Below are 24,829 nucleotides of genomic sequence, written 5' to 3' on the forward strand. Positions count from 1 at the left end.
CTTTCCCTTTTGGAGTTAGAATAGTCTCTCTTCCCTTTGCAGCATGTGAATAGTGTGTGTCATTCTTGTGACTAATGGATCTTCATCCATGGAAGCCTAGTCCTGTCTCCAAGGTTCAAGACTCCCTGCCAACAGCTTTCTTAGCATCTCGGGGACGTTTAAGCTTTTGAAAAAAATATTTATTTATGTTTTTGAGCATTTTATTTTGTATTGGCTTATAGCTGATTAACAGTGTTGTGACAGTTTCAGGTGGGCAGCAAAGACACTCAGCCACATGTATACAGTATCCATTCTCCCCCGAACTCCCCTCATCCAGGCTGCCACACAACATTGAGCAGAGTTCCATGTGCTATACAATAGGTCCTTGTTGATTACACATGTTAAATATAGCAGTGTGGAATTGTCCATTTCAAATGCCCTAACTATCCTTCAATTAAAAATAAATTTTTAAAAAACTGAAAAAAAATCACCTTGTACACCTTCAATAAATACAATTTTTATCTGTTCATTATACCTCATTAAGACTTTTTCTTAAGGCTGAAAAAATTATTTGAGAAGAGCCACTGTGAGGTTCTATGGGGTTCTGACACATTCACTAAGAAAATTAGACTTCTGGTTTGGGGCAAGGATAGTGTTGGGGTAGAGATGAAGCTATAGATTTTGCAGTTGAGTGGCATGTGTTTAAACCTCTAACTCAGCCTTTACTTGCTGTGAGCCTTTAACCACCTCTTCACCTCGGTTCTCCACCTGTAACTTGTGAATAACACTACTACTTTCCATAAAGGGATGTTGTTAATTTTTAGTGAGATAACTTACATAAAATGCTTGGGATGGAGAAGGCACATTATAAGCTCCTACATGCCATGTTAAATATTAATAATGATATTAATAATGGTGGAGCTGAGAGAGTACTATTTCCCACAGAAGCAACCCACTGATGGAATTCAGGAAAAAATATAGCCAGAAAGTTAATTCGCTTTGTGAACGGGTTGACTGCAAATAGGAGATGTGGTTATGCAAATTCCAGAAATAATAGCTAACATTTATTTCAGCCTGCCAGAGTATATTCACTACCCCAGTGGTTTTCAAATCTTACTGTGAATAAAAATCCCTGGGAAGTTTTTCGTTGAGAATGCAGAAGCCCAGGTTCTACCCTTAGAGGTTTTTGTTTAGGATTAACCTCAAATTAAAATAAATAAATAATTTAAAAAAATTAGCCTAAAGGGACTTCCCTGGTGGTCCTCTGCTTATGACTCTACCCTTCCACTGCATAGGACGTGAGTTTGATCCCTGGTCATGGCCCTAATATCCCACATGCCCCTTGGGTGAATCACAAGTAAATAAATAAAAATAAAAGAGAGACTCACTGCAAACCACAAAAGAAGAGGTTTAACCTAGGATGTTTCCGTTGACTAACACATACTCAATGTATTAGTCAATGTCATCTAATACATATGAATTTTTCTTAGTTTCCCAAGTACCTTTTTAACTCCCAGTCTAACAAGTAATAGGAGTAGGTCATTGTCTTAGATTAAGAGATTTGGTGTGGTTTTTCAGGCAAAGTCCCATAGTAGAGAGGAATTGGTATTATTCTGGGTGGAAGAATAAGGTTTTTTCACCTTATTCTTATGAAAGGAGTGGATGAATAAGGGATACTAGCAGCCCTTTTGCATTCCTGAGGCCCACAGGGGAGAAGGATAGCCAGGGCCTGGCTGCAGAGAAGCACTCAGGTTACTCTTAGCAAGGGAATCGGGAGGTTGGATGAGAGATGGAATGGATTAGGAAGAAGTATCATCTTGGTCAGTGTTTGGCAGGCTGCCCAGCAGAATCCCCTAGGAATCTTACTGATTCAAAAGCTCTAGGACATTAATTCATTTAAATTTTACAGTAAACCTGTGAGTTAGATGGATATTACCATTACCTTCACTTTACAGAGTAGAAAGGTGAAGCATAAAGTTCAAATATTAAGTAGTAATAGCTAGGAGAGTTGAGACTGGAACTCAGGTTGGATATGAACCAGAACCATGGCACTATTATGTCTTGTTTTGCTTAAAATGCCAGAAGTTTCTTTTTTAATAAAAAAATATTGAGATTGGACCACTCAGGTTTTCTCCTCCAAGAACTTCCTATCCGTAGTTTATACTTAGTTTCTTTTTAAAAATGTTGCTTTCAAGGAGTGTTTACATAATTTGGACACTAATTTCTTGATATATAACTATATTGAAAATCCCTCTGAATTGTGGGATGTATTTTCATTGGGGTTACCTTTTTGAAAGTAAAAGGTCAAATAGAGGGAAAGGGAAGCACACATCACATCTTTGGAAAGTAGTCATTGTGGGAATAAGTGACTGAAGCCAGGAGGAAGGGCTCAGGATTCTGAAGCTATGGAGTCTGAGCCAGTGGCTCTACCTGACCCTCACATGAGGCTGAGATTTTGAGAGAACCTGGATTTTTTTTTTTCTTTTTGTCTCTTTCTGTGGTCTCAAGTAGCTTTATTGTCAGAGAACCAAGTATGAATTGAGGGAAGAATAAATAGCTCAGTTGTTATTTTTTGTGGGAGTTTTTAAAAATCAATTTATTTTTAATTCAAAGATAATTGCTTTACAATACTGTATTGGTTTCTGCCCACATCATCAAGAATTAGCCATAGGTATACATATGGCCCCTCCCTCTTGCACTTCCCTCTCACCTCCCACCCCACCCCACCCCTCTAGGTTGTCACAGAGCACCTAATTTGAACTCCCTGCATCATACAGCAAATTCCTACTGGCTATCTATTTTATATATGGCGGTGTATATGTTTCCAGGCTACTCTCTCAGTTGTTCCTTATCCAACAAACACTTAATGAACTCATAACATGTGCTACACTGCACACTATTATCATATGTATTAGTACAATGTGTGAAGAGGATAGAGAACTTGCTCTTCAGGAGCACTCCATGTTGTTGGAGAGACCCACCTCTAAGGATGCCTTTAAATAACAGTGTGGCAAGAGCCTCATAGAGCTAAGGACAGGAGCCAATGATTTCTTCACCCATTGGTGGAATATTTATGGAGCATCTACTCTGGGGACTAGGAATGCAGCTGTGAAACAAGGGAGGCAAGAACTCATAAAACATATATTTGTTAAAGGTGTGAGATGATCAATTAACAATCCACATGTAAATGAGCAAATCAACCCCATAAATAAGCCATCATTAAATAAGTTCTTAAGCAAGAAATTCAGGCAGTAATACATATCATGCCAGACAAATTTGATAACATGATGAAAAGTTTTGAAGCATGGGTCTACTGTATCTGGTGTGGCCAGAGAAGGCTGTTGTGAAGAGCAAGCATTTGAGTTGAGAGGTATGCGATAATCAGGAGTTGTGTTGTTGTTCATTCTCTCAGTTGTGTCCAATTCTTTGTGACCCTATGGACTGCAGCACACCAGGCTTGCCTGTCCATCATTCTCTCCTGGAATTTGCTCGAATTCATGTCCATTGAGTTGGGGATGCCATCCAACCATCCCATCCTCTGCTACCCTCTTCTCTTTTTGCCTTCAGTCATTCCCAGCATCAGAGTATTTTCCAATAAGTTGGCTCCTTGCATCAGGTGGCCAAAGTGTTGGAGCTTCAGCTTCAGCATCAGTCCTTCCAATGAATATTATTCAGGATTAATTTCCTTTAGGATTGACTGGTTTGATCTCTTTGCAGTCCAAAGGACTCTCAAGAGTCTTCTCCAGAACCACAGTTCAAAAACATCAATTCTTCTGCGCTCAGCCTTCTTTATGGTCCAACTCTCACATTCATACAGGACTACTGGAAAAACCATAGCCTTGACTATACAGACCTTTGTCAGCAAACTGATGTCTTTGCTTTTTAATATGCTGTCTAGATTTGTCATAGCTTTCCTTCCAAGGTGCAAGAGTCTTTATTTCATGGATGCATTCTTTAGATCATAGTGAGATGAGCAAGAGTTAGCCATATGAAATATGGGAGGAGTAAGAATAGAGAAAGTGAAAGTCTGCAAGGCCAGAATGAGCTTTATTTCTTCACAAATAAACAGAAATCACAGAAAAAGGAGTAGTGGGATCTGCTGACAGGCACGGGACTTTGGGGTTGATGTCAAGTTTTGCAGAAGAGGTCACATAAGGCAAAGTCTGGAAGGATGGAGAATAAGCTAAAGGAATTCTGGCCATGTGACATAACATGAACAGGGATAAGGAGAGTTAATATGCTATGCAAGTCCAAGTTTCAGCATCTAAATCCATTGACCTGTGCAATCAGAGAGTCAGGGACAAGGTCCATTGGGCCACTGCATGCAGCTCTTCCTAGATCCAGGATCAGCCCAATTGCTGACACACCTGTGTCTCCTAACCTAGCATCCTAGGACTACTATAGGCTCTATCTTTAGGCAAAAACCAGGAGATGATCCAGTAAAGGGATATTTTTTCCCAGAAGATGTGAATGTAATAGAACTCTGACTGTGATGTTTTTTAAGAACATTTAAAATTAATTCATTAAGTTTATTTTTGGTCGCACTGGTTTTTTGTTACTGTGTGTGGGCTCTCTCTAGTTGGGGCAAGTGGGGGCTACTCTTCTTTGTGTTGGATAGGCTTATCATTGCCGTGGCTTCTCTTGTTGTAGAGCAGAGGCTCTGGGCGCATGCGCTTCAGTATTCGTAGCATGCTGGGTCAGCAGTTGTGGTGCTCGGGTTGCTCCACAGCCTGTGGAATCTTCCTGGACCAGGGATGGAATCTGTGTCCCCTGCATTGGCAGGTGGATTTTTACCCACTGTACCATCAAGGAAGTCCAGATTGTGATTTTTAACTAGAAGTGAGAGGATTAGGTTGGGGTCATCTAAGGCAAGTTTCAGTCAAATCCCCATCACCAAAGCTTCTACTTTGAACTTGCTCATTGCTACTGAGTTGCTGAAAGTTTCATAGCTAAATATGTCATGAGGGTATATAAATGATCCCATTGTTTGGGACCAACATCTGAATACAAATGGACCTGACTCTATCCTCTCAGAAAGCTAGTGGGGAACAAGCAATGAGCCTTTAAATCAGACCCCCTGGCCAATGATCCAGGTCTGTACAAAGCTAATCTAGCCCCTACCATCTAAATTTTCACAGTGCCCATCTCAGTAGCTCTCAGCATCACTCACTGAAGGGCATACTTTTAAAACATATGCAAGGTTTAGCAGTTTTCGTAAAACTTAGCAATACCCTCCTCTTTGTTTTTAAAGAATAGAGATATTCACTTGACCAAGTAAAAGATGTTTGATAAAAGGGCACATCAGAGAGCTCAGCCTTCCCTGGAGATAGCTCTGCAAAGTCTTCTCAAATCTATCTCCATGGCTCTTAGTTCTGCTTATATGGTTCCAATCACTTAAATAGTCACTGGTTATAAAAATAGTCACCAGGAGACTCAGAGAGACCACATGTTTTAATCAGAACCATTCCTGATTTTCACTATTTTCCCTTCATCTTGTATCTGATTTCTTAAAGTTAGACATGAGTTAAAAATAAGGATGTTTTTGTTGTTATTATTTTCAGTACATACTGATGCATTATTATTAAGAATAAGCATTCCTAGGGAATGCAAAATATTCTGGAGAAAGCAAAGAGCCTTCATTTTGTACTTGGCAATTATTTTCTAATCACAAGGCTCAAAGAAGCTTCAGTGGGGGGCAAGTGACACTGTTTATCTAGAAGAAAGATGCTTTATATGTTATCCCACTGAGGCATCCGGGTAACACTGTCAGCCTAGGAAAGGAGATCACATGGTGTATGAATCTCACCAGCTGAGCAGAAAAGGAGCCACTCCCCTAGAGAAAGAGGTTGAGAGAGTGTTGTATTTCCTGCAAATGTTTGTTAATCCCTAGATTTCTTTAGTCTCTGGTCTCTCAGTTTTTCTCAGCACTTGGTGGACAAGTGAAGGGTCTGCAAGCTAGTGCCCTGGGGCACACTTGCCTTTTTTCTAGACTATTAAGTCACAAAAGATGACTACTTGGCCTCATTTTTTTTGGTCCTGTTATTTTTATTGTATAGCTTTAATAAATGATTTTCATTGCAATGCCAATTGGGATAGGGCAGCAAGAAATAGATGACAAAACCTAGGAATTTATCAATTCACTTTCATGATTTCTTCCTCTTAATCTTAAACAGCTAAAAGTCTCTCCTGCTGTAAAGATCTAACATGTTTCCAATTTAATTCAGTGAGTATTCAGGAAACGTATATCTATTCCATGTGGTCACAGCTCCTACAACATGCTATGATTTCTGATTCTACAGGAAGCAATTTCATGAAAGAGTTGTAATAAGTCCCAAATGCTTAAAAGATAGTGAAAAAAATAAGTAAAATTAAAAATCTGTAGACAACATAGTTAAACAATCCATGTTACAAGGTAATAAGAGGAAGAAATATCTCTCGATGTTGTGTTCTGATGACGTCTCCATCAGAATTTTCAGATAGTCAGTAATCATCAAGAGAGAGGTAGTCCTGAAATAAAAGGAACATTTGGAAATATGTAAAGACCCAGCCCTTAGATTTAGATCATCACCCTAGTCTGGAAAATACATGAACCCAACATGAACTTCTGCTAAGGTGAACCCCTCCCATCAGCTGCCTTGTGACTGGATTACTTGGTTAGTGAACTACTGAGGCCGAATAACCTTCCTGAGTAGGTTAGCATATGAATCTCAATCCTCTGTTGATTATTTGTATGATTTAGGGTAAACTTCCTAATGTTCCACATTTGGTGGTTAGGGATGCTTTTAATTCATAAGGTTATTTCAAAAGTTAAAATAAGTAATTCATGTTAAACACCTCACTCATAGCTGGTGCTCAGTAAATGCTAACTTGTCTTCTTTTTTCTTTTTTAAATTGAAGTATAGTTGATTTACAATGTCATGTTAGTTTCTGGTGTACAATGAAGTGATTCAGTTAGATATATGGATATATATCTGTATATGTCATATATACTTATGATAAATCTATTTATATATGACATATATATGAATATGTATCTATACCTATATATAGGTATATCTATATATAGGTTTATATTCACATGAAAAAGAATGAAGTTTGGTCCCCACCTCACATCATATACAAAAATTAATACAAAATGATATTGTATTTACATATAAGAGTTAAAATTTTAAAAATTTTAAAAAATATATAAAAATCTTAGAAGAATACATAGGTGTCAATCTTCAAAGTCTTAGTTTGACAATAATTTCTTAAACATGGCACAAAAAGCCCAAGTTACAAAAGAAAAAAAAAAAAACAGATAAATTAGACTTCATAAAAATTAAAAGATTTTGCATTTTAAAAGATACCATCAAGAAAGAAATGGGAGAAAATATTTGCCTATCACATATCTGATAATGGTCTAGTAACCAGAATATGTAACAACTCAGCAAGAAAAAGACACACAACCCAATTTTTTTTAAATAATAAAATACATGAATATACTTCTCTTTTTTTTAATTTATCTACTCATCTCTAAAATATATATATCTGTAGAAGGAAGTTTGCTGGTTCTTCAAGCAGTTAACATAATATCACCCACCATATGGCATAGAAATTATAGCAGACATATACCTAAAGAATTAAAAACATGTGTCCAAACAAAAAGATGCAAATGAATGTTCATATCAATACTATCTGCAGTAGCAGAACAGTGAAATCACCCTAATTGTCCATTACCTAATAACAGAAAATCAACACACAGTGTATCCATACAATGGAAAATACGTAGTATATCCATACAATGGGGTATTATTCAGTCAAAAAGAGAAATAGTCTTACCAGATGGCTCAATGGTAAAGAATCCTCCTGACAATGCAGGAAATAGGGATTTGATCACTGGGTTGGGAAGATTCCTCTGGAGAAGGAAATGACAAGCCCACTCCAGTATTCTTGCCTGGGAAATCCCTTGGACAGAGGAGCCTGGTGGGATAGAGTTCATGGGGTTGCAAAGAGTCAGACATGACTGAGGGGCTGACCACACATGCACATGAAGAGGAATGAGGGACTGGTACATGTTACAACACGGGCAAATCTTTGAAACGTTTATGTCAAGTGAAAGCAGTCAGTCACAAAAGACCACATATCATATGATTCCATTTTCAGGAAATGCTTAGAATAGGCAAATCTATAGAGATAAAAATTAGATTGTTGATTGCTGGGGAAAAAGGGAATAGGGAGTGACTGCTTGACGGGTATGAGATTTCTTTTTAGGGTGATATTCTGGAATTAGACAGTGGTCATGCATGTACAGCATTGTGAATGTCCTCAAAAGCCATTGAATTGTTTGGTAGTCTTACTTTTTTTGAAGCATAGTTGATTTACAGTGTTATGTTAGTTTCTGGTGTTGTATACTTTGCAATGGTTAAAACGGAGAATTTAATGTTTTATGGATTTTACCTCAATGGAGAAACAGCAAGTGGGGTTCTCACATCGATTACCTTCACATCAGTGCACTTTCCCCCAACCCTGGGTTCAATAATTTTTTTTTTTAATTGGAGAGCCCTTAGGTACAAAGCTGGTGAATTTATATATAACAGAATCATTCTTTCTTGACCTCTGAGCAGGATGAGCACTCATCTTTCAATTCTTAACACAGAGCTGTGCATAGGTGTTTGAGCAGGTAATTTTGTAGTTTTGCTAGTTCTGTAGAGAGAAAGTCCCAAAGGGGATAGGATGGTACTATGTCATCACATGACAGAAAGTTCCTAATCAGATGGCCACCTGTGGACCAGCATCTGCCTCAAAGCAAGAAAATTGACACAGGAAGGGAAAAAAGGGTAGACTTCACAACCTAGGGGCAATCAATTTATCAGTTTGGGGTACTGGTGCTGAGAGTCATCTGCTAAACAGCAGCTGAAGAAGATGGCTATCAAAAATTGAAATTTAGTCTCCATCGTGCTGATGGCTGCAGGGTCCAGCTCTAACAGTGCAGCTGAGTTGGAAGGCTCCGCTTAATTGCCAGCTCATCAGTTCGCATTGACTACCTGCTCTGGCCTGGATCCCTGGGTGATGAAAAGGAGAAATAAGGGGGGGAGCACAAATTGTGGCTTAGAAGAAGGATCGCTGGGGTCCTGTTGTGATATCTGACAGCCAATCTTTTATAAGTCTGCTAGGCTTTAGAAGAGGGACTGTAGGGGTTTTTTGGCATACTCAGAGATGCTCATCTTTGAAATAAAGGCTTTGTAAACATTTGCTGGAAATATTCATTGGAAGGACTGATGCTGAAGCTGAAGCTCCAATACTTTTGGCCACCTGATGGGAAGAGCTGAGTCACTAGAAAAGACCCTGATACTGGGGAAGGCTGAAGGCAGGAGGAGAAGGGGATGACAGAGGATGAGATGGTTGGATGGCATCATTAACTCAATGAACATGAGTTTGAGCAAGCTCCTGTAGGTAGTGAGGGACAGGGAAGCCTGGCATGCTTCAGCCCATGGGGCTGCAGAGTTGCCACAACTGAGCAACTGAACAACAACTAGTACCTGGACTGGGGAACATGACTCTGCAATTGCTTGTTGGAGACATAGCCACAAAGTGACGTGTAGAAGGTCATCTTTCTTGTCTGAAAGGCACTGTCTTCCTCCACCCATGCTCTAGCACAGTCATCAGACTGGTCACCAGCCTATTTCCTTCCTGATCTTACAGCCCCAAAGGGAAGCTCAGGGGTACACAGAAAGGAAGTAGTGGACTCCTTTCCTGAAAACATGGTCCCTCCTTTTCGCCAGCATAGGAAAATGCCCCATGTTCACTGTGCAAACTTAATGGTATGGCAGTCTTCTTCAATGAGTCAACCAACTAAAATTTTCACATTGACTTTACAAGGCACCCACTGGCTTCATCATTTCCAAGGAAAGAAGTCTATTCTTAGGCTCAGAGGAAGAAAATGATTTGCCCAAGGTCATACCAAAAAAAGGAACTGCTGGAACTGACATTCTCTTCTCACTCTCTGATCTGAAAGGTCACATTTATTCTACTTCACATTAGGAAAAGTGAAGAGACAAGTTGGCTGACTGGACATGTGGTCTGTCAAAAAAGTAAATGTCACTGGACTTTGAATATAATGCACTCTATCCTTTCATTTCTGTCATAAAGGCTCCTCTCTAAGCTCCCCAAAGCACACAAGCGAACTCTCCAAAACCTGAAGGCATTGGTCTCAATCTATCCTTTGTCATCAAATAAGTTAAGGGTCAAAGATAAAAGTCATATTGCTTGACTCAGATGCAGCACCATCCAAAAGACTTCTGACCACTTGCAACTCACCCATGACGTGATAAGCATCTTTAAGGATGGCCAAGGATTTAGATATGGCTTCAGAAGTATCAAGTCACCTACTTCATTCCACTTAGCAGATCCTGCAACACTGAAAGACTTTGCTTGCTTTTTAAGCAAAGGCCAGCAAACTGTGACTCAAGGGCAAAATTCAGTCCTCCAACTGTTTTTTTTTTTTTTTTGTAAATAAAGTTTTATTAAAAAATCCAACCATACCCATTCATCTGCCAGTTGTTTATGGGTGTTTGTGCTACAAGACTGAGTTGAGTAGTTGTGTCAGAGATTGTGTGGTCCACGAAGTCTAAAATATTTACAGTTTGGCCCTTTACAGTGAAAAACAAGTTTTAAAATCTGGTTTTATTGTTGAAAGGGAAGGGCTTTCTGGTATTTTCTCACTTCAAAGTCTATTTCCTGGTGTTAATGAAAGTGAATCGTACTGGCCTGAGAGGTGCTGCAGCGGTCTAAAACATGGACTCGGAAATCAGAAAATCTGGGGTTGAAACTGAGACAACGTTTTGGCTGTGCCCTTAGGGTAGTCACTTAACTGCTGAATTCCCTCATCTGTGAAATGCACGTTATCATTCTGACCTTGTGGGCCATTTGAAGATTTAGTCAGATTGGGGTGTTTATAGAACCTAGCCTAGTGCCAGACACAAACACCTCATTGAATGATATTTCCTACATGATTCTTAGAGGACCATATCTCATGAAGGTCTCGGTTACATTGGCATTTTGGAGGACTCACACCAGCTCCTACTATTCTGGTGGCTCAATGGTAAAGAATCCACCTGCCAATGTAGGAGATGAGGGTCTGCAGGTTCGATCCCTGGGTTAGAAAGATCCCCCGGAGGAGGGCATGGCAACCCACTCCAGTATTCTTGCCTGGAGAATCCCATGGACAGAGGAGCCTTGCTGGGCTACAGTCCATGGGGTCACAAAGAGTTAGACAGAACTTGGTGACTAAACAACAACAATCCCTGAGCTGCTCTCTGATAGCAGATTGCTTTGTACATCCCAAGGGCACATGGCCTAGAGGAGGCTAAGTGCCCCGAAGCTCTAAAATGGAATGCAAAAGCAGAGTCATTTAGAAAAAGTACAGACCTGTCTCTTTTCTCCCTTCCTTCCTTTGTCTTTCTCTTGCCAGGGACCTGTTATCCTGCAGACATCTCAACTTGCCCACTCTGATGAATAAAAAATGCACCAGGCAGTGGCTAATTGCTGATAGCTCCCTCCCTATTGATTTCTTTCTTTGGCTTGACTCTCTCGGATTTCTGAGTGACTCTTCTAGCTAAATACGAATGAGATGGGTCAGGACAAAGAAATCCCATTTAAACATGTCTATGGCAGAATGGCAGAATGTCTGTCTGCAGGCTACACACACAAAATCAGTTCAAGTGCATTTTTAGAGGCAAGGAACTTCAAGTTAAAGTTTCACATATTTATGCAAAGGAAGGGGGAAAATCCATTGGCAAAATAGATTGAGACCAAACCTGAATCAATCTATGATGGAAAGAAGTTATCCAGTGGGTATGGAGGGCTCAGAGTAATATAAGAAGTTGAATGTCTGAGAAAGCTTTTTTTTTTTTTTTTTTTTAAATGACCTTGTTGTCAAAAGATACTCTGCTAAGGTATTAGTCATGGTTTGCACGAAGAGAAGGATTTGTTAGCGATAGTTATTTTATGGAATTTCCTGGTAGTTCACATAGCTAAGCTTAGACAGCATGCAGCCATAAGCAATGCAGCCAGGAAGAAATGCCCAACCCCTTTGTGCTGCTGCTGCTGCTAAGTCGATTCAGTCGTGTCCGACTCTGTGCAACCCCATCGACGGCAGCCCACCAGGCTCCTCTGTCCCTGGGACTCTCCAGGCACGAATATCAGAGTGGGTTGCCATTTCTTTCTCCCAACCCCTTTGTGAAACTGTCCCAACTGAAATCCTGAGGCTGTCACTGCAGACCTTTGGTAGCTGTTAGACTGCCAATCACAAAAATCAAACTTTCACTATTTCTACAGAAACACAACAAAATAATTCGCTCAACCACATGCTTGTCAGAAGAGCCAGACAGCCACTGCTTCACCATACTTCCTTCTTCCTTCAAAGTCCTGAGTGAGATTCTTTGCTCTTAGAAGCCAGATTACTCCTGGAATCCTACCTGTGAGGGAGTCAGGGAAATTTAGACTTTAGTTTCGCAGCATTAGGTAAACTTGTAGTGTATGCTACAAAGGAGTTGGAATAGAGTCCAGTAAGTCAATCTATAACATCTATACAACCTGAATTATATTTCAAAGATTGCATAAAATACATAGAATGCACACTTTTTTTTTTAATCTCAGGAGAATTTTTAATCCCTGATGAAATCAAGGATTTTAATCAAGAAACTCTGCTATCCTCTGTTACTAAGGTTAGTTACCACACACTAGATAGACCACTACTCTGTAATAGCAATAAGTTAGAGGCTTTACTCTTCGGAAGGCCTGATGCTGAAGCTGAAGCTCCAGTATTTTGGCCACCAGATGAAAACAGCTGATTCACTGGAAAAGACCCTGATGCTGGGAAAGATTGGAGGCAGAAGGAGAAGACGGTGGCAGAGAATGAGCTGGTTGGATGGCATCACTGATGCAATGGACAAGAACTTTGGCAAACTCCAGGAGGTGGTAATGGACAGAAAAATCTGGCATGCTAAAGTCCATGGGGTCGCAGAGTCGGACGTGACTTGGCAAGAGAACAGCAACAACAACAAAGACGCTCAACATGCCATACTTCAGTGCTATCACAACCATAGGCGATAAATATTATTCTTCCCATTTAACTTTTGGAAAATTGAAGCCTAGACAATTTAAGTAACTTGTCCTATTTACACCACATATGTGGCAGGTAATATGACCAGTTATCTAAGGAAGTACTTAGATTCTTAGGTTGTAAAGCCCAGAGTCTCATATTTATTGATGAGTTGAAAGAAAAAAAAAAACCATAAAACCAGAGACCAGATATTCCATTATTATTGGTGGTGTTTTTTTGTTTGTTGTTTTGTTCTTTTTTAATTTTTGTTTTAAGTAGAACTCCTGAATAGGAGGAGACTTTTAAGAATTTGTGAGGAGTTTGGCAAGCATTTCTTTTGCTTGGCAATTTTCATTTGGATGGGTATCTGGGAAAAAGTAAAAAGATAAAGGAATAAATGTATTTATCTGAGGTGAGTTTTCCTTTTGGGAACTCTTTCTTCTCCACTCGGGTTCATTTCTAGCACTCAGTGTCTGGATTATTGCCAGACTGCAGATTCAGAGTTCGGTCTAGTTTGAATAGGAATCATCTCTGGTTGCTTTTATTTGCATCTGAATGCAATTATAACATTTTAGGGTCTCTTGCTGTGGGCAGACGTCTTAGACACTTTTTTTTCCTTCTGTACTAAATAAATCTAACTCTGTTTTCTTTGAAAATGCATAAGCACATGGAAATGGGTCAGTTCAAAGGATGAGTGTTAAGAGGCCCAGACTAAGCAACTGCACAAAAAGTAAGGTTCTCTTCTCTTTACATCAGGATAGTTCATGAGCTCAGTCATCCCAGAAACACAAATTTCTGAACGCTTTCACTTGTTTTCAGAGTAGCTCATTCGATTTAAAGAAAATCCTCAGATGTTGCAATTGAATTAGCTAGGTTCTAGAATTCCTGCTCTAGGGGAATTCTGTAGGAGTCAGGCAGTTGAGGAAATGGAATAAGCACTTTGACCTTCACTTCTGCTTTTTTGTTGACTTTGGACCGAAAAAAAAAAAAAAAAAAAAAAAAGCCCCAACTTCTTAATCTTGAATCTGTAAGCCATTATGAAATTCTTAGCTGAAAAGTGCTAGGGAATTGTATACAAAACTAATCATTACCTTACAATGAAATGGTTTTGCAGATTACTGCTTAATAATACTTGAAGTCATCAAAAAGCTCAAAGATTAATTACTATGTAACTGGCAGTGCTTAGATCAGAAAATTAAGGTTCCAGTGAAGAACAGAAAAATATTCTCATAATTACAAGGTATAAAATGCAGCTTAGTATTAATACCTTCATGTACATGGGCATCTCAAAATAGCAGATTCCTTCTGAGATCATCAAGTAATTTTTCATTACTTTAATTTCTTTTCATGTAGCACCCAATATCATGCTTGTTTACTAATTTGTGTCTTAAGGACAGTTTCTCTTTAGCAAACAGCTGCACCACCAGGAAATAATCGGATTAATATCATTTGATAGAATAATATTGTTTTTGCTATGGATCTTGGCAATTAATAGGCACATGTTATCTACAAATATTATTTGGGGACATTTTTAATGGTCCGTAGGTAGCAAAGCATATGCCACAGAGCTACAAAATATTTGAAACCATGTAGAGAGACTTTTGTGTTTACTGGTGTAACATTTGAATCAAGGATTTTTAAACTTATCTTAATTTTACTTTCTATCTTTTCTATGCCTTTGCAAATAGTACACCCTTGAAGAGGAGTGATTTGATAGGGTCAGTATTTCCCTTTAAGAGCTTCTAGGACGGAGACCTGAAATCTGGAATTCAGAAATCAGCCTCCCGTATCTATGGTTGGTATTCAGAGATTTCTCTCTTGTGTCAGACTATACCTTTCTTACTCCGCTTAACCGAATTTAACAGTTTGGCTTAGAAAACTGGCCACTTAGGTTTTTAGGGGACTTTTAAGATGTAAGACATAATTTAAACATGGAATTTGGCAAGCTGTGCCAGGCTCAAGCGGGAGCCATATGCTAGCAACCGCCTCCTGGCAAGTTAATTTCAGAACACGTTTGGCATACTGTTTCTCCCATTTGAAAATATTTGCTCTACGGTTACCTGGCTGGTGGTAAAAAAGGAGGTCACTTACAAAGAAGGAAGTGGAATATCAGGGAAGGGCGGGCAAAGATGGGTCTGAAGAACTGAAGGACTTCATAGGAGACAATTATTTTTTTATCAGAAGCAGTGGTTGCTGAATTAGGTTATACTAGGTGACACTTTAAGGGGTGAGATAAGTGAAATATCCACTAAAGATTAGTGTTGGGGAGTTTTTTGTTTTTTTTAAAGCAGATTTCTCCAGCAAAGGGCCATTGATATGTCTCTTCTTGATACCTCCTTGTCTTCAGACAAAAAGAGAGAAAACTAGAACTTTTATGTGTGATGGGGATCATCCTCCAAGTGACCATCTCACAGCTTCAAAAATCTCCCCTTCAGTGTTTAATAGACAGAAAGTCATGATGGCAAAGGCTGCATCTGCCATTTCACCATTGTACCTGGTTTCTAGCACAGAGCCTGCCACTTGGCATGGGCTTCAGTAACATCTCTTGCCTCATGAAACTTCAGTGAGTAAATGCCTAGGCTCAGTCACAAATCTGTAGCATCCATCCCTTAAGTTGCAAATTAAAGCCACATTTCAGTGTTAGAGAACACAATGTAGTGATATAATTCTACCTGCTTTACCTTAAGTCTAACATATAAGGAGCACTTAAGATGACCCTTGATGCTGAGAAAGATTGAAGGCAAAAAGAGAAGGGGGTGGCGGAGGATGAGATGGTTAGATGTCATCACCAACTCAGTGGACATGAATCTGAGCAAACTCCAGGAGATAGTGAAGGACAGAGGAGCCTGGCATCCATGGGACTGCAAAGAGTTGGATATAACTTAACAACTGAACAGCAACAAAAGATGTCAACTTAGCACTTGTAAACTCATCAAGAGATTCAGTTTCTTTGTCTTAGGTAGGAACTGGGACTATACATATAATGGTTCCTGGCCTTAAGTTGCTGACAGTCTAATGGGAAGGAGAGGTAAATAAGCAGATTATCTCAATGTTGTGCTGTAAATGTAATTCATGAAGCAATCAGACAGATATACAGGCTGGGCGATGATTAACATGGGATTTGTAACAAGACAGGCCTGAGTTTCAAATGTAACTCAGTCACTCAATAATTATGAAACATCACCACTGTCCTTAACCTTTCTGAGCTCTAATTTCTTCATCTGTAAAAAGGATTTAATAAAGCACTTATCACAGAGCTATTGTAGTTTTGATGATATAAGATGTATAAGGTACTTAGCCCTACATTTAGCATTTATTTGACTTGTTATTAATTTTTTCTCTAAAATCAGGGAAAGTTTCCCTAGAGAAGTGGATATTCTTTTTTTTTTTTTTTTGTGTGTGTGTGTGTGTGTGTGTGTGTGTGTGTGTTGGAAACTCCAGCCATGTGAAGGGAAAATACTACGGCAAGGAATTCAGATTTGTTTAATGTAATAAATATCATGGTGGTGGTGGTGGTTTAGTCGCTAAGATGTGTCTGATTCTTTGTGACCCCATGGACTGTAGCCCACCAGGCTCCTCTGTCCATGGCATTTCCCAGGCAAGAATACTGGAGTGGGTTGCCATTTCCTCCTCCAGGGGATCTTCCCGACCCAGGGATCAAACCTACAGACCAGCATCTCCTGCACTGCAGGCAGATTCTTTTACCACTAAGCAACCAAGGAAGCCCCAAAAGCATCCTATGTAGCACTAATATGTAGATGGGTGAATATTTATCCTGTGTCATTTCAGAAAACTTTAGAAAGTTTTTTTAGAAAGTTTTTTAGAGGCAACTCTGACTTCTCATGGGTGATCCGTTTGAACTGTGCACGGCCATTTGTGTCTCTACTTTGAGTTTTCATTCATCTTCTGGCTATTTGGGATTTTATAAACAGTGTGGTGATATTGCTTCTGCTTCTTGGTAAGAAGCATATTTATTTTGGAATTCTTGAAAGATGAGAATGAGAAGGACATGGTGTATTGGGTCTCAACCTGGGGAGATTACCCCCTCCAAGAGACACTTGGCAGGTGGTAGGAACCTTTGGGATTGTCACATCTGTAGAGCGAGGGCTACTGGTATCTAGTGAGTAGAGTCAGGGATGCACAGATCTTACAATGCACAGGGGGCATCCTTCTCAACAAAGACTTATCTGACCTCGCATGCCAACCGTTCTGCAGTTGAGGACCACAGGCATAGGGAAAGAGAGTTTGGTTTAGTATTTGTCCATCATCAACGGTTTCTTGAAGACATCTCAGGAAGAGAGACAAGAAAGAAGCTTCTCCTAAGAAAATAATGTCAACTGTGGGCTAGAAGACAAAGGGAAGGGACAGAAAATTCAGCACTATAAATTTTTAATTTCGTGTATTCAAAATTAAAAAGAAATGTTAAGGGAGCTAAAAGAATCACAATACTTTCCAATATCAATTATTTATATATTGGAGAATCGGAGAAAGGGGTAAGAAGGCTATCATCTTTTAAGGGTATATTCTATAACAAGCTTTAAGTATATTTTATGTTTGCGATCATAAAAAAAAAATAACTTCCAGTAAGTGGCATTACCTGGGATTTAGATGTGGGCCCACAGACACACAGCTGACTAATGAGAGAATCCGAACATAATACAGAGCAGTCTGATCCGCTTCTAAGTCACCGTGTTTCCCCTTTTGCTAGTTTCCTGCATCAAGCCAATGATGGAGGCAGACACACAACAAAAAACCCAAATGAGAAATAATAACAACCACCACCACCGCCACAGATCTGGCCTCGAGAAAGATGCAAAATTGCAGAAAGCAAAGCCAAATGGGAAGGCTGTCCATGTGTCCTGATTGCAATTTAATGTGGTTTTAAACTGGAATACATGCAATGCCAGTTCTCTAGGCTCTAGCCCAAGACACACCGCAAACAACCTGGGTCGTGCTGTTCTTCTCTCGTGCACAGAAATAGCTCCCACTGTTCCTGGGGGAGGCACCGCGGGGGCATGAGGCAACGTGAACAAGTTGGGTAGAGGGCAAGATTCTGAGTTTTTGAGCCTGCATGGAAGGATCGGTTAGGACTTGCATGTGGACATGTGTTCATTAGAAGGAGAATGTACACATAACTTATAAGGGATCTTAGTATTTAAGGACAAATGCCATTTGAAAGGATTATTTTCCAAGCTCACTACCCATAGAGAAAAGAAGCATTAGCAGCCAGAAACCATGGGCTATGAGAAGGGCTCAAAGCTAACACAGTAAAAGTTTGGATTAGCCAACAGGGGAAGTGCCATTGAGATGGAACCATCGGGGAGTGAGCACAGTCCCACAGATAGGCCGAGGGACGCCCCATGCCAGGCTTCTAGAGCACATTAGATGCAATGATTGTAAAGACTCAAATGGTCTTTTCTGGCCCCAGGAAGTAATTGGTGAACTGCGCAGAGCTGTCTCACCCATGGGCCAATGACAAATTATAGCAATCCATTATTTTTACAAGAAAAAGGGAAAAAGAATTTTTTTCCCCTCCCTCTTTCTCAAAATGAATTTTATGTCTGTAAGGAGCACCAGGCAAATGGACCCCAGAGCCTGAAGTTTTCTATTAACTCACAGGATAGTGACTTAGCTGAACAAAAGCAGCACGTGAACCTCCTCTCTGAATCTTCCCAGCATCCCTCAAACTGACTTCTAGAGCCTAGTTGCTCGGCACACCTCACCCCCTGCACAACAGCGCTCAGCATGAGAAGAGAGGTCCTCAGGCCGAGCATCTGACCTCCTCTGCTGACCCTGCCGATGAGCTGGTTAGAATAGATCAGACTCAGATGTGGACATGCACTCATTAGAAGCAGGCTGGTCATGTGTCTCATAGAAGACAGAATCAAGAATTGCTTGGAACGACTTCTAGCTGTTATGAAGACATCAAGAACCTAATATGGGCCCTTGAGGTTGGTGTGACATGGTCACTGGTTTTCCCACTGTTCTCTGAAATTCCTACCCCATTCTATGCCACCCCGTGGCCTCAACATGCACAGTATTTCAAAGAAGTATGTTCTTCTAAATGAAATGCTAATTTTGCTCTAAATGCAGAGGAGAAGCATTGAGAGACTTTCCATAACCAGCTACAGCACTGAGCCCTTTATAACTCATTTGCAATTCCCTAAAGTCCATTCACACTATCCTTGTCCTAATTAGTTCTTGACAGGCACATCGGCTAAGAAAATCAAAACAGCCTGTAATGCTGGAGTCGGGCTCTGCAACATCTCAGACTGGGAAACACCACTAAGGTCTACACTGACCTCAGGGCCCCCTTCCCACAGAATTCTTCCTGCCAAGAGCTCAGGAGAGCTCAAGGCCTGGATATTCATACCTTGTCTCGACTGATTGGGGGAATCTATTGGGGATTGGGGATTAGGGATTAGGTGGAAGAGTGGGCAGCCTCTGGAAACACAAAGATATATGCCAAGACTTGGAACCAGCTCTTCCTCCAGAAAGAACACATTATAACACCATTTGGTTTCCGACAATGAGAAATTGTCCTACCACTGTAGTACCATGGACTCTGACAGTGAGAACATAGTATGTTTTAGGTCATTGGGGGTCAAACTGGAGCCTGGAGCCATCTTGACCATTCCAGGTGGACCCTACCAGATCAATCTTAAGCAAGCTCAGCCAGGGTGGGGGGTGGGGAGGCACACAGGGCTCTAAATGTTATCTGGGAAAAAAAAATTAGGGAGAGATTTCACTTACACAGTGGCTGAGCAAAACTGAAGCTCCCCAAGGAAGAATCAAGCTGTTAATACTGTATAATATATATAGCCTGGTTCTGGAAATCCCAAGGGATACACCTCAGATTAGTGTCACAGGCCATGATGGTGTGCCAAAGATAAGGACACTAGAGCTGGCTATGTCCAGATTCTGATTCTAACATTTGCTAGCTCTGTGGACTTATCACATTACCTCTCTGAGCCTCCCCTTCCCTATTTGTAAAATGGGAGTGACACCATCTATCTTGTAGGATTGTTGTGAGAATAAACTGAGTTAAATTATATTTAGAGCACTTAGTGCTGATGCATGGAAAATAATATATAAGTGCTTGTATTGTTGCATTGATACTATTCTATATTTATTATACACAATTTACATATTTTATTATATGAATTACAATTTATAACACATTATAGCTAAAGATTATTATATATAGTGGTAGATTCCCAGGGGGCATTAGTGGTAAAGAATGTGCCTGCCAATGAAGGAGACACAGAGGATACAGGCTCAATCCCTGAATCACGAAGATCCCCTGGAGGAGGAAATGACAACCCACTCTAGTATTCTTGCCTGGGGGCTCTGATGGACAGAGGAACCTGGTAGGCTACAGTACATGCGGTCACAAAGACTCAAGACATGACTGAGCATGCATGCATAGATTACATTGCATTATAAGATAATAATATTTATTTAGTATGATATTTATTATAACACACTGTATTATAATACTATAATTACATTATTAACATAATTATAACCATATAATAATATTACAGTATTATAATAATATAGTTTCTACAATTATATATTATAATCATACTATATATTGTAATATATAATTAGTATACTAATAATATAATACATTATATAATATAATGTTATAATATAATATGTTCATTACATAGTGTATGTTATATGGCATATATCATATATTACATATTATTCTTTATCAGTATCTCTATCAGCATGCTATTTCTGAGGATACATCGAGGTCCATTTTTTCCCTAAAATTTGTAATTGCTTTCTATATTTTCTGAGAAAAATTCCATGTAATCTGGATCAAAGCTATCTCAAACACATACTAGCTGGAATTCCCTAGTCCCAGTTTCTTGATCTTGAGAATATATCTTGGTGAGTATTTAAAGAAATTAGAAGAATGAAGTCCAGTCAGAGGCCTCTGCACAGTTAACACGTGGATTAGAGAGTGAGCCCGTTAGGCTTGCAGACGGGCAGCGAGTTCTGGGAAAATGAGGGCCCTTGGCTGGCTGTCTCTGACAAGGTGTGCTTTTATCTCAGTATGCCCTGCAAATATCACCATTTTACTTCATATTAGAAAAATGCATTTGAAGTTCTGAGTCCCAGGCTGGTACAAAGAGGATGCACAGCCAGTGTTCACTCTGGTGCTTGTGGTGATGGCAATGGTGACTGTAGAGGAGGAAGAGTAATCATGCTTGCTGCTGTAGTTTTGTGTTTCTTTGAAGAATGGATTGGAGCATCCCATTATTTTCAGCTTCAAGCCTAGAGGCCGCAGCCTACCGATGTTGTCTGTATACCTTGTGTGCATGCATGCCAAGTCACTTCAGTTGGGCCTGACTCTTTCTGACCCTATGAACTGCAGCCCACCAGGTTCCTCTGTCCATGGGAGTCTCAAGGCAAGAATACTGGAGTCGGTTGTCATGCCCTCCTCCAGGGGATCTTCCCAACCCAGGGATCAAACCTGCATCTCTTACGTCTCCTGCATTGGCAGGCAGGTTCTTTATAGCACCACCTGGGAAGCTCCTATATACCTTAGAAGTCCTGAATATTGTGAATGTCTGTTGACATTGGCTCATGGATGATAGGGTGACCAACTGTGTCAATTTGGCTGGAATAAGAGAGTGTCCAGGATATGAAACTTTCATGCTTATAAGTGATAACTCAGTTTGAATATGTGAGTTGGGTTTTCTGAATCATTTTTCTTATTGATGCCTGGGTGAAAAAAAGCCTGACTACAGGACTTTGGTTACCAAATGAGAAACAGTACGTAAAGCATGTGCCACAGAGTAGAAGTAAGACAAATATTGTGCCTGTTCTGCTTCAAGCCTTCCACCCTCCAGTAAGGAACAATGAAATTCTGCCATTTGCAGAGATGCAGATGGATCTAGAGACAGTTATACAGAGCAAAACAAGTCTGGAAGAAATAAGCAAATATCGTATATTAAGGCGTATGTGTAGAATCTAGTAAAATGGTACTGATGAACCTATTTGCAAAGCAGAAATAGAGACACAGACATAGAGAACAAGCATATGGACACCAGGGTAGGAAGAGGGGTGTGGGATAAACTGAGAGATTGCGATTGACAGATACACACTACTGTGTGTGAAGTGGATAACTAATGAGCACCTACTGGTTAGCACAGGGAACTCTGCTCAGAGCTCTGTGGTGACCTAAACAGGAAGGGAGTCCAGAAAAGAGGGGATACAGGTATACATACAGATGATTTACCCTGCCCTACAGCAGAAACTAGCTCAACATTGGAAAGCAACTATTACTCCAATATTGTTTTTTAAGGGAGAGAGAAATATCAGAGTGTGGATATGAACCCCACAACTGGCAACTGTATAAAGCTGGGCAAGCTGTGGAAATGTTCAGAGCCTCAATTTTATCATATATATATAATAATTATTATCGTTATATAAAAACCTTTACCTTGATAGGTTAGAGGGAGATTAAATGAAAAAAAAAAAGACAGTTACGCCAAGGGAACAATTATTATGTGGTATTTCCCTTCTTATTTCCTTCTTTTCTTTCTTTCAGTAGGTTTTCAATCCATAACTCTTATACAGAACAACCATCTTGAGAAATAAGACTCCCAGACACTGGTTGAAATACTCCCATGGTATTATTTGCATTTCTCAGTTGAGAGAATTCCAGAAATGATGCTTCTCTGTGCCACCCATGCCCTTCCCATGGAGAAGATGGTCTTCTCTGTGAAGTGCCTGCATGAGGTGTTTAAAAGCACAGAATAGCTTTTAGAAACACTCATGAGCTGGCCAAGATTCTAATAGTAAGGCATTGATTCAGTGTAGCAGACAAGTTCTTGTTTCTAAATCCCATTGATCTCCTTTCATCCTTAATAATGCCCCATAGGAACTGAAAGAGGAATAAAAAATGATTTAAACCTATTCCACATCTGTTAATATGAAAAACTGATTGTTTATACACAATTTCATGATTTCCTTTCTTTCCTCTTTCTTCTTTCCTTCTTTCTTTCCAACTTTTCCAATGTTTCTATTTTATAAGCTTTTAATTGGCCATTTCATACTTTTATTTTCTAAATTTTACTTATTTATTCCTTTTTGGCTGCCCTGGGTCTTTTTTTGCTTCACACGGGCTTTCTCTAGTTGTGGTGAGCAGGGCTACTCTCTAGTTGGGGTGTGTGGGCTTCTCATTGCCATGGTTTCTTTCACTGTAGAACATGGGCTCTAGGGTGAGGGGGTCTCAGTAGTTGTGGCTCATGGGCTCAGTAGTTGTGGCTTGAGGACTTAGTTGCCACCAAGCATGTGGAATTTTCCAAGACCAGGGATCGGACCCACGACCCGTGCGTTGCCAGGCAGATTCTTCACCACTGGAACCAGAGAAGCCCTCCACTGTTTCTTTATTTACTCCCATTCCCCTGTGAGTCACAGTTTCTTTACCTTTCTTATCTTGACTTCCATTTTAGTTGTCTCTATATTTCTTTATTGTCAGTGATCATGGATGAATCTTCTCTTTTTATTTAGACAGTTCATTCAATTATATACGCAGTGAACGTTTATTGATCACTTTCAGCTGGGCCAAACACTGTATGAGATACCAATGGGGCAAACAGAGTTGTAATGTTATGGTTTCTTTAATGAGTCCCTCTTTTCTACTCAAAAAATTATACATGAATACATAGAGGAGAAGCTTATTACATTCATCATCTCATTTTATTCTCATCATGTAAGGATTAGGAAAAATAATTAACTTGCCTAAGGTCACTAGCTAGAAAGTAATAGATTCATGATTCAATCCAAGATCTGTTTCACTGAAGAACAATGGCTCATTCTAATTTGGGTGTGTGCGAAATAATTCATGTTGGTCTTCTCATTTTTCTCCTTTGAGAACCGGTGACTTGAAAGTTTTTACTGCTAGGTCTTTCCCAGACAAAATATGAGACAGAGAGAGTTTTACTTTGGTGATTTCCTTCTACCCCATCAGTCCCTGTCTTTATCATATCCATGGATAACACCTTTAAATCACACCCCGTCCCCCACATACACATTCTTGGAGCTACACCATCACCAAGATTTTTGTATTTTTTCCTATTGAAGTGTGTTTGGTGTTTGTCCCATTCGATTATATTCTTACTCAGAAACCAGCTAATTTGATACACTAATGCTGTGTGCGAACTTGTGAGTAGGTCTAGTGTCAATGCTGCTCCATTTGGTTGGACCATTCTGGGGACATTTCTCTAAACCTTGAGATTAGTAGCTGAGAAATTCAGGCACTCCCTGGGAACTAAGAAAAGAACATGTGCACTTGGGGAACTTACAGTCATGCCAGATCATTTTCTAAAAGCATTTAGGTCTCCTTTACTTAAATTGAAAGTACTTGGGCTCAGTAATTTACAACAGTTTGGTAGACCACACATTCTCACTGTAATATTAAAATCCAGACCACCCAGGCTGGAAAATTTCTAAGAGAACAAAGAATGATGAATCTAGCTTTCTGTTTCCTTGGTATGAGTCTTGTGTATTGTTTAATTGGTCAAGTCTCTGTTGGATCAGTAGATTTTTAACAAGATAAATAAATGATCACCTCTAACAAAAATACTTGGCATGGAAATATTGGGTTCCAGTATTTCTTTTTTCTATTTAAAGCCTATGAAAATATCACATTAATTCAGCTCTGGGTTTGCTCCATCATGAAGTGAGAGATTTGGCAGCCCTGCTGATCATGTCTCCAATGAGTTCAAACATGGGAAGCTATTG

At 39.8% G+C, this 24,829-nt stretch overlaps 1 protein-coding gene across 1 annotated transcript in view; it reads left to right on the plus strand.

Annotated features, from left to right (window-relative positions):
• Positions 1-24,829, plus strand: part of AGBL1 (AGBL carboxypeptidase 1) — an 889,948-nt gene that overhangs the window by 754,903 nt on the left and 110,216 nt on the right. The window lies entirely within an intron of this gene.

This window comes from Muntiacus reevesi, chromosome 15 (genome assembly GCF_963930625.1).
Source record: "Muntiacus reevesi chromosome 15, mMunRee1.1, whole genome shotgun sequence".
NCBI classification, from domain to species: Eukaryota; Metazoa; Chordata; class Mammalia; order Artiodactyla; family Cervidae; genus Muntiacus; species Muntiacus reevesi.